Source organism: Rhagoletis zephyria, unplaced genomic scaffold (assembly GCF_001687245.7).
Source record: "Rhagoletis zephyria isolate East Lansing unplaced genomic scaffold, Rhagoletis_zephyria_1.1 Rzeph_scaffold_01350, whole genome shotgun sequence".
NCBI classification, from domain to species: domain Eukaryota; kingdom Metazoa; phylum Arthropoda; class Insecta; order Diptera; family Tephritidae; genus Rhagoletis; species Rhagoletis zephyria.
The window spans coordinates 71,259-80,993 of record NW_016158434.1 but is presented as its reverse complement, the minus strand read 5'-3'; the positions used below and the strand labels follow the sequence as shown (position 1 = coordinate 80,993).

The 9,735-nt window shown below is 34.3% G+C and overlaps 1 protein-coding gene and 1 long non-coding RNA gene across 4 annotated transcripts in view; both read right to left on the bottom strand.

The window, feature by feature from the left end:
• Positions 1–3,768, bottom strand: part of LOC108363724 (uncharacterized) — a 15,815-nt gene extending 12,047 nt beyond the window's left edge. The window contains exons 1-2 of the long non-coding RNA XR_001847650.1: positions 3,598–3,768; positions 3,007–3,016 (exon numbers count right to left, since the gene is read on the bottom strand). This is a non-coding gene — a long non-coding RNA (uncharacterized LOC108363724). The remainder of the gene's footprint in view (positions 1–3,006; positions 3,017–3,597) is intronic.
• Positions 1–9,735, bottom strand: part of LOC108363722 (uncharacterized) — a 70,237-nt gene that overhangs the window by 42,938 nt on the left and 17,564 nt on the right. The gene's annotated exons all lie outside the window — the stretch shown is intronic.

The following is a 9,735-nucleotide window of genomic DNA, read 5'->3' as shown; positions in this document are numbered from 1 at the left end:
ATGTCTATTCCCTATTTATATTTTCGCGACTGTAGATGAGTCCGCCGAAAATTCGCATTTCTTTTAGTTTCTAGATGTTAAGCAATCTATGTATGGGTTTTTAATGAAATACCTTTAAATAAAGGGTTGTAAAAATGTTTATAAAAAGCTTTCTTTTGAAAATTTTTAGTAAGTTTATATTCATACGCTTATAAACAACTTTTTTTGAACTTTTATTATAAGTTTACACGTTTACGTTTATAAAATGCTTTCTTTTGAACATTTATTACAAGTTTATATTTCTACGCTTATAACCAATGTTCCTTTTCGATTATATTACGCTTACTTTCAAGCGTTTTATAAACAAAAAATCAACGTTTTGTAAGCTTAATGTTTATTTATATCGAAAACTTAAAAAAAACTTTCTTTAAGTTTATTTTGCTTGTTGGGACGTAACTAAATACGATCGAAATGTAGAATAGGTATAATCGTAAATTTCGAAGATTGATCGAAAGGAAACGGAACGCAGAATACCAAAGTTGCCAAACGGAGAAAATGCAAAATAGGGCTGATAATCTCACATGGGATATTTTTTTAATTTTGAACTTAAATTTAAGAAAACTCCATTCAGTGCTATAATTACGATTTGAGTTTTCCAGTTTATAGAAACAGAAGCGTTAATTATGTACTTAGCTATTGATATTCTTAATTAAGCATTGATATCATACTTAACTTACATGTTGTTCATAAATAACACATAATTTTATATTTTTATCTTCGAAATTAAACGCTGCACACAACCCAAAAGTACTCCTCGGGGCCCAATTGGTGAAAAATTGCGAAAAGGTTTATTACTGTATGTATATACTGTGATACAAACATAATCAAATCGTCGCTTAGCATGCAATACCGCGTATACGCAAAATGTAATACCGCGTATATGAGTCCGAAAATTTCACAAAAGTGCAAATAAACTTATTTTCCTCTAAACTTATGGTTGGTTTTCTAACTGAACTTATTAAATATGAGCTGCTACTAAAATTATTGACCATTAAATTTGTGAAGTAGGCCAGCACTCTAAAACAGGGTACCGAAGATAATTTTTTTTCTCACCCACCTCATACGCGGTATTGCATTTTGCGTATACGCGGTATTGTACGCCAAGCGACGAAATATCGAAATTCAGCACGCGTACTAAACCCCGTCTCATTGCCCAGTTCGTTGGCGGGTTCACTTTAACATAACACAAACAATAAGCGACTTGCATTTGAACATATGAACATACGTACATACACATTATGCTTCTTGCTGCACTCAGCATTCTTCGCGTGGGAGCCAATGTGTATATAATATAATTTAGAAATAAATAAATTTTGTAGGTGACAGACTCGAGTCGGTGCAGAAACAATTCTTATTTACTCCATTAAATAATTTGCCTTGGGATTCGACATTAAATCTCCCACCGAACAAAAGCTCATAAATTTGCCAGCGCGGCACAGCCGTAGAGAGATGCTCGGGGTTTTGTTCATGATTAAGATCTTGAACGGGATGGTCAATAGTCCCTTTCTACTGAACCAGATCACGTTTTGTATTCCTTCTAGGCCTTCTAGACATTACAAGCCCATTAAGCTAATTATTTGTAGAACAAATTTGGAAATCACGGTGGACCTGAACCAACTTTAAACCGAAGGTCATAGCACATCATTTTTTTTTTGCTAATTAATTATGTTATGAATAACTTGTAAAAATTTTATAGCCCATAACTTATCGAGCCGTTTTTGAAAAAACTCATTTTAAATGAAAATTATTCCTTTTCTTTTAAAATTTTCACGCACCCGCTCTAGATGACAAATTGATACCTTACAGTTTATATTTATTTTGTAATGTAACTTGTACGATTTATATACAATCAAGTTAGTATATGCTTTAAATGTCTTAGCTTGTTTTATGCACAAAATGCCGATAAATTCAATTCAACGAGAACGAGAAGATTGTGCGCGCACAACATTTGTTCTTTTTAAGTTTCGAATATAAGTATTCTTTATACTTGCAATCAGTGTTGCCAACTCCAAAGGTAAGAAAATCTCATTCTCCTTAGAAAAACGCCCTGTTTATCCCATTTTAAAATTCGAAAATCCCATTTATGAATATTAAATATTAAAAGTCTTTAAGAACAATATATATAAAGAGTAGATACAGTGATACGTGTTGATTTTTTTTAAATATTCGTAAGGTTTATCGAGATAATTTTTTTTGGTATTTTTCTATAAAAATACCGTCCAAGGTTTAACCGAAATCATATCACAGATTAACACTTTATACAAAATTTACGAAAACTCATCAAATTTTCTAATGGCCTTATTCATAAAAAATAAAATAGGTTTAAAGAGCTTTTTTATTAAAATTTTCGATTTATAAAGCAGTTAAAATGTTCTTTATTTTCTATGAATTTGGGTGCAAATCTTTAAAACATTTTTGGGTATGCAGTTTTATAGCCCCAACAAATTTAGTGTAATGAAGTGCAAGTTTCAAACGGCTTTAATATGAAATTCATGCTTTTATGGGAAAAAGTGCAAAAATCCTATGTGTCTTCAATAGTGACTCGATCCACCAGTCACAAAATACTGTCACGCCCGTCACAAGCTAAAAGTTTTTTTTTTCAAATATAATAATGCCATAAGAGCATAAAATGGACCCTATCATTATACTAACTACATTCGAGAAAGCCGCCATGCAAGAAATATTTTGATATAAATTTGTCTAAAATGGGAAACGAATCCATCCACTCAGAGAAGTGGGTGTCGTCGTTGTCTCAGCCGTCACTCTTGGAGAAAATGAAAATTTTCTGTGTAAATCATATACAGTATCGGTCATATCTATAGCACGCCATTTCAAAGTGATATTGTGTGCAACTTATGTTTATTTATTTATTTTTAAGAATTTTCAATTAAAATACAGTTCTTTCTCTAACAAACCCCATGTAAACCCAAGTTTAACAATTGGTAGAAAACTTCAAAAAAGTGCAACAAATTTTCACCTAAGTTTCAAACTTTTTTCTCGGAAGTGTTAGAATTTTTTTGAGTACACAGTTTTTAGCCCCTGCAATTTTAGTCTGATAATGTGCAAATATATGGATGAAAACCGCAACACCTTTGGCGAAAAAAATTCTAAAAAATCAATGGTAACTTTTACCCACTTGAAACTTGCACTTTCCCATTTTTGAGTTACTTCCGTCTGAGACTTTCCGTCAGTTTTCATAGAAAATTCAAATAAAAAATAATTTGTCTGTAAATTGCTGGCGAAACTGGCTGTTAATAAAATAAAATACACGTACAAATACGTACATATATTAAAAATAAAATAAGAACAACTCCATTATAAATCCTGTGCGATCCATATTTTTGGCTTAATATTTTTTTATTTTTGTGCCGATTTATTTAATTTTGCTTGTTTACAAATGTTTTGGCAGTTTATGTATCATTCGACAATCATCACAAACTACACTAGGAAGACGTGGTTGGACCATATTCATCGTAGTTGACAATGCGTTTAATTTTTTCTTTTAATGCTCCCAAAATGTTTGCCATTTTATTTTTCTTTTTCAGGCAAAATAAACACATTGGGCGCGTTTCTAGGACGTAACTGTTGAACTCAACAGTTGACAGCATTTCAGCAACGTTGAGGTAAACAGTTGCGTCTTATGCAGCGTTTTAGCTGCATTTAAAATGCAACATTTAGCACTTTCGAACATATTTTTTCGAAGAACGTTCATGCTATCGCATTTAGCAAATGTACATTTACGCGAGTTCGAAACCGTATGCTTTTGACAAACGGCCGTGTTCCTGTCGCTTATTCAGATCCGTATCTATCACGATCAATTCGCACAGAGAAGATAATGTGCAAAAAACCCTACTGAAAAGGGAAAAAGAAATTGTAAATAAAAAGTTCAATACAAAAACTTGAATTGTTTTAACCATACCCGAAAATTTGTTTGTGTATATTTTCATTTGTCGGTGCTATCAATTGAAATATCCTCAATTAAATAGGAAAAAAACCCAGAGTTGATCACTAATTGAGCCGGATATCTATCAGTTTCATATCGATGTTGAATTCGAATTCGAATTTTCTTTTTCCAAATAATGTAAAATAATAAATTAAATCTCGATCCGCGATCACTGAAACGCAGCTAGCAACTGCATACGCGAAAAAGCAATGTTGCCACATTTTCTCATTAAACCATGTTCGAATCGTGGAAATTTTGGAAGATCACAGGGTTGCTTTTAGCATTTAGATTCTTAATGCAAAAATGGAGTTGCATTTAGTTGCATTTAGGTGACGAATTTTGTATGGATAAATGTACATTTAGAGTAGCATTTAGAGCTAAATGCGCTAAATGTGCTTTTACGCGTAAGCAAAAACAGCCCATTAGAAACCCGCCCAATGTGTTTATTTTGCCTGAAAAAGAAAAATAAAATGGCAAACATTTTGGGAGCATTAAAAGAAAAAATTAAACACATTGTCAACTACGATGAATATGATCCACCCACGTCTTCCTAGTGTAGTTTGTGATGGTTGTCGAATTTTAGTTTATCGTGAAGTGAAAAAGGAATCAAATTTAATTACTATGAAATTACCTAATTATTCAAAATTTAAAGCAATGAATTTTTACACAAGGTCAAAAATTAACAAAAAATGTGAGTGTGGTTTGTGTGAGTGAAGTAGAAAACCAGGCCATACAACTTTTTCAAAAGAAACTTTTAGTGTTATGAACGACAAATTGAAAAAGTGCAGTAAATGTCGATCGCATTTGTTTGTTGGCAAACCTCATTTTTGTAAGAAATCCGTAGATGATTTAGTTACACATGAAGAACTTTCAATGAAACAAAAAGAGCAAGTGGTTGGTAAATTAATAAAAAATATTTTTAATTCTGAACCTCAATCCCAGGACAGTAACGCTAATGTGTTATCAATATCTCAAAGTCGTGGGTGGCCATTAAGAGTGGCACTGAACCCATCGCAAAATAAGGAACAAAAGCCTATTTCTGCTGAAGAAGTATCTAAAATAGGATTAGGTCTTGGAATTTCATCAAACAAAGTGGAAACAATGACATCTGCCTTCAAAGTTGCTACTAAGAATAGGAAAATGTTTGAATCAAATTTGAATCAAAAGCTTAAAAATATAAATCATTCGCTAGATTCCTATTTTGATGTCCGAAAATGTAATGTGGTGAAAAATGGTAAAAAAAGAACGAAAAGGGATTTGAAAGAATAGCATTCGAAGCTAGGTATTGACAGCGGAGGAGGATTCTTAAAAATGTGTCTATCTATCCAATCTACTGATGGTGTAGTCAGAAAACGATTTAACTCAATCCGAAGATGCATTTTTACTGGTTAAGCGACAGAGATATTGTGATAAAAAATTTGTTGCTTGCAATTATTGCAAATACTTCAGAAAATTATGAAAATGTGTCTACGTTATGGTCATTACTGCGGATTGAAAATTTACCAGGAACTATTGCTACTGATTTAAAGCTTGCAAATATAATGACAGGAATTATATCCCACGCAAGTATCTATCCTTGTACATGGTGCACATCATCTTCAGATCATTTAGAAGAATGTGCAGAACTAAGAACAATCGGCAGCAACAGAGAAAATTATCGTACCTGGCAAGAAAAAGGAGTTTAAAAACTGCACAAACAACCCGATATTTTCTGCAAAAGATGATACTAAAATTTTGGAGATTATACCGCCACCTGAACTGCATCTGCTAATCGGTCCCTGCGGGGAAAGCTACTAGTTGTGAACTAGAATTCTACTAGTTTGCGTTTCAGCCCAACTAGTTCACGTTCTATCCTTTTTCAATGTTAGCGACTGGTATTTTTAACATTGCGATGTCATACGAGACGTCAATTGTCAGGCTATGCATCAGCATCTACTAGTAGAAATACTAGTAGCATAATACAAGTTGATGAGATAGTCTGCCAATTCATCCCCCGTGAAAATCATAAGTATGCCCTTATTGCTCGCGGTGCTCCAGCCGCCGCAATGGCCGACAGAGCAAAGCACTCGCGTGGTATGCCGAGGTCCCAGGTTAAATACTGGTGCAGGGAAAATTTTTTAATTTTATTTTTTTTTTAATTTATTTTTTTCTGTAATTAATTTTTTTATTTATGGTTTTTATTGTAATTTCTAAATTTAATTGAAGAAAAAATATTTTTTTAATGTCTTTTTTTCATGGCACAAAGCATTTCTTCTTTTTCTGCAATTCAATTATATTTTCAAATTTTATATGTAGTCTTCACATGACGCCACAGCCGACATTTGTAAGAAAAGCAATTAATTGCGTTTTATTTTTGGCTTTGGCAATCCAAAGGCAGATGTCGCTGAACGCCGTTCTTCGAAACGGTCGGACTGGTAGGCACATACTAGTTAATGAACTTGTATTTTTCCTAACTGGTTTGGCTTTTCACTGCAGGGGAGTTGTAAATTCTCTTCATAACAGAATGTGTCTAGAATTTGAAGATGTCAGTTCTCAATGGGAGAAAAGAAGCAACGTTACTCGCGAATTTACACATGGCTCTCAGGCATTTGCGGGAAATTCATGCAAAATCCTATTAGAGAAGACAGATTTATCGCGGCAAATGTGCAGTATCAATTGTTTAAAATATGTACAGTGTTTTGATGATTTAAAACTGTTGTGAAGTCGTTGTTGTTGTTGTTGTAGCGGCTACAACAACCCCGCCCAGATCGGTTGATCGGTCCAGGGTTTGACTCAATGCCAGTCCTGAGCAGAAGTATGCGAAGAAGAAGTAGCCCTATGGACGTACAACTTTTGAGGGATTTCGCCGACCTAAACGGGGTTAGATCGCCGAAACAACAGCCCTTGGCCGGGTAAAACCCGAGTCATTCCGGTACGTAGAATCGGCTGTCGTGGGAATGCTAACCGGTATGTGTTTTTGGCCGCTGTAGCCAAAGGGTTATATACAACTTTCTACAAGGAACGCGACGAAATGCCAAATGAAATGTGAAATGTCATAACTGGGCACTTGGTAAATCACCTGAAATCTTTGTCAGATTATTTTTCGGATGGTAGTAGTAATACCGGTTTGGTTCAAAATCCATTTACGAACCATTAATAGATCTCCAGAATATTTCGCCATTGTAACACACATTTTAATCTGTGTCTCTGAAAGAGTTTTGGGTTAGTGTTAAGAGTAAATATCATAAAGTCGCTAAAAGGGCTATCTTGACTTTGCTTCCTTCTGTCACAACGTACTCTCTCAACAAGGGTTTCAGCTTACACTCAAACAAAAAACAGATTCAGGTCGAAATTGGATGATACCCCAGAAATGCGCATACAGCTTTCAGACATTATATCGAACTGCTATTTTATACAATAAATACTAAAGAGCGAAATACACCACACAAGCGGCTTGTCAAACATTCTTCAAACCTACTTTTCCCATTTCGCCATACACCATGCAAACATGACTCGTTCAAGCAAAGAATTTTAGTTTTCTTCCAGTTCGCAATGCTAAATATTATGGTTTTCTTTCATTTTCCTCTCTTACGTCCTTACTCGGTGAAAATTTCGTTGCGAATGAGGCGATTTTGCTATACACAACGCAAGCGGTTTGATCAAACATCAACATGGCGGCCAGAAAATCAAAAAATTTTGATTTTTGCTCAAATTTCCCTCAAGCGGTTTGTCAAACCTTCAAACACCCCCATACACAGCACAAATGGCTTGAAGCAAAGGGAAATTTCGCTTGGTTTGTCAAACCGCTTGTGTGGTGTATTTCGCTCTTAACAGTGAAACAATTTCATAATTCACATTAAAAATATCTATACTATTAAAAGTATGTATACTATTTCTAGTAAAAGTTTTTATTCATATTTAAATTGCTCTGCCTGTTATTTTTATTAATTGGATGTGGGGTTCCATAAAATGAAATGTGGTTAGTAAGGGTTGCATCATTTTAAGTTTAAGAACCCCTGATCTAGATAACCAACCGTTCAGCTATGGAAAACAAAAATGTAGATGGATAGTACTATTTACGCTGATTTCAATGATATAAATATTCAGCCTTATTATGAGTTTAATTTTCCCCGAACCGGTTCACTTTTTACTTTTCGTTTCCATGTATTTACTAAGAGCGGATGAAAAATTTTCGGGTGAATTTTTTTTTTCGGCCGAAATTAGGCATAAGGCCGATTATTCGCAATTGAAAACTAAAGATATAAAAGGTTAAAATAAAATTGTTCGATATTTTAAAATATTAATTTTTTTTAACTACATAATCGATAAGGACAATTATTTTATCTTTCAGTGGATATATAAAATGTAAATGCAAGATTATATATTTAAGCCAAAAATATTAAATAACAAAGAGTTTGTAAATTTTATTGTGGCTTATTAATATTTTATTTCAATATTGTTATTGAGCTTTTTACGGCGATTATTTTTATTAGGAAAATGGAAAAAGCAACAAAGTCTAAGCGGCAGAAGTTACGGCAGTCCACGAACTGACGGACGAAGTCCAGAGGTTCATTAAGCAACCTCTGGACGCGTCAGCATACCGACAGGCCCTGAACGGCATTCACAGGGAGTCAGTCTCGAGTTATGTAGTCTCCAGACCTGTGAATGCCGTTCTAGGCGCACAACCACCGGACATAGACGAGACGGAGCTGCATCTGCCTCGGGAGACAAGAACCACAATAGCCCAACTTCGCTCTGGCTACTGCATAGGGATGCAAATTTTGAGCAGTAACATCGATACATCGATATTTCGATGCATCGGAGAAAAGAACATCGAGGCTAAAATACATCGCCAGAGGAACATCGATATATCGAGGGTTTCCGATGTTTTGCAATTTGTTAATTTCTAGTTAATTTTAAAGTAATATTGAATACTTTAATAATTATGAATGTATTTTCCTGTATTTTATTATCCTTTCTATACCCTTTCCATTATTAGAATCAAAATGCATACCGTCGTAAGATCGTTCGGGCCTAAAGATCCTAGGCCTGATCTTGTTGAAATTCCAAGGGGTTTTGGTTCTGTTTTAACGGCTAGGTTATTAGCATTCAGAATGAATCCAACAATTTTATTGAGCTTGGGGCCGTTTTTTATAAAAAATGTTGTGGAAAAGCAACAATAATTTACAAAGTTAAGAAAGTATAGATGCTATTTGGGAGATCACCGCATCTACTAATCAGACTTCTTCCACCGCGGTCATTGAAGAGATGTGGTGGTCTCCGAAATAGCAGCTTTAACTTCTACCTTTTGTAAGTTATTGTTGATTTTCAATAACATTTTTCAAGCTCAATAAAATTGTTGAATATAATTGTTATAAGGCCATAAATAAGAAAAAAATTCTGAATGAATAATAAATTTAAGGTCAGTCAAATATACCGAAAGAAAGTCGGAGAGTCTCCTTAAAGTCGATGTTTAAAACATCGGTAAAACTTCCATCGATGTATATCCAATTTCTCGATGTTAATAAATTGTAGACATCGAAGGCAAACATCGAAATTTGAACCGATATTATCGATGTTTCAAAAACATCGATGCATCGTTTGCATCCCTACTACTGCAGCAGGTTAAACTCATACCTGAGCAGTAGGCCGGGTCGATTTGTGGGGAGGCAAAAAAATCGCCCATTGCTCTGTGAAAATCATATTCTAGGGATCAAAATAAGAAACTTTGCCGAAGAAACCATACCTCTAAAACGAATTCTGATGTCCCCCAA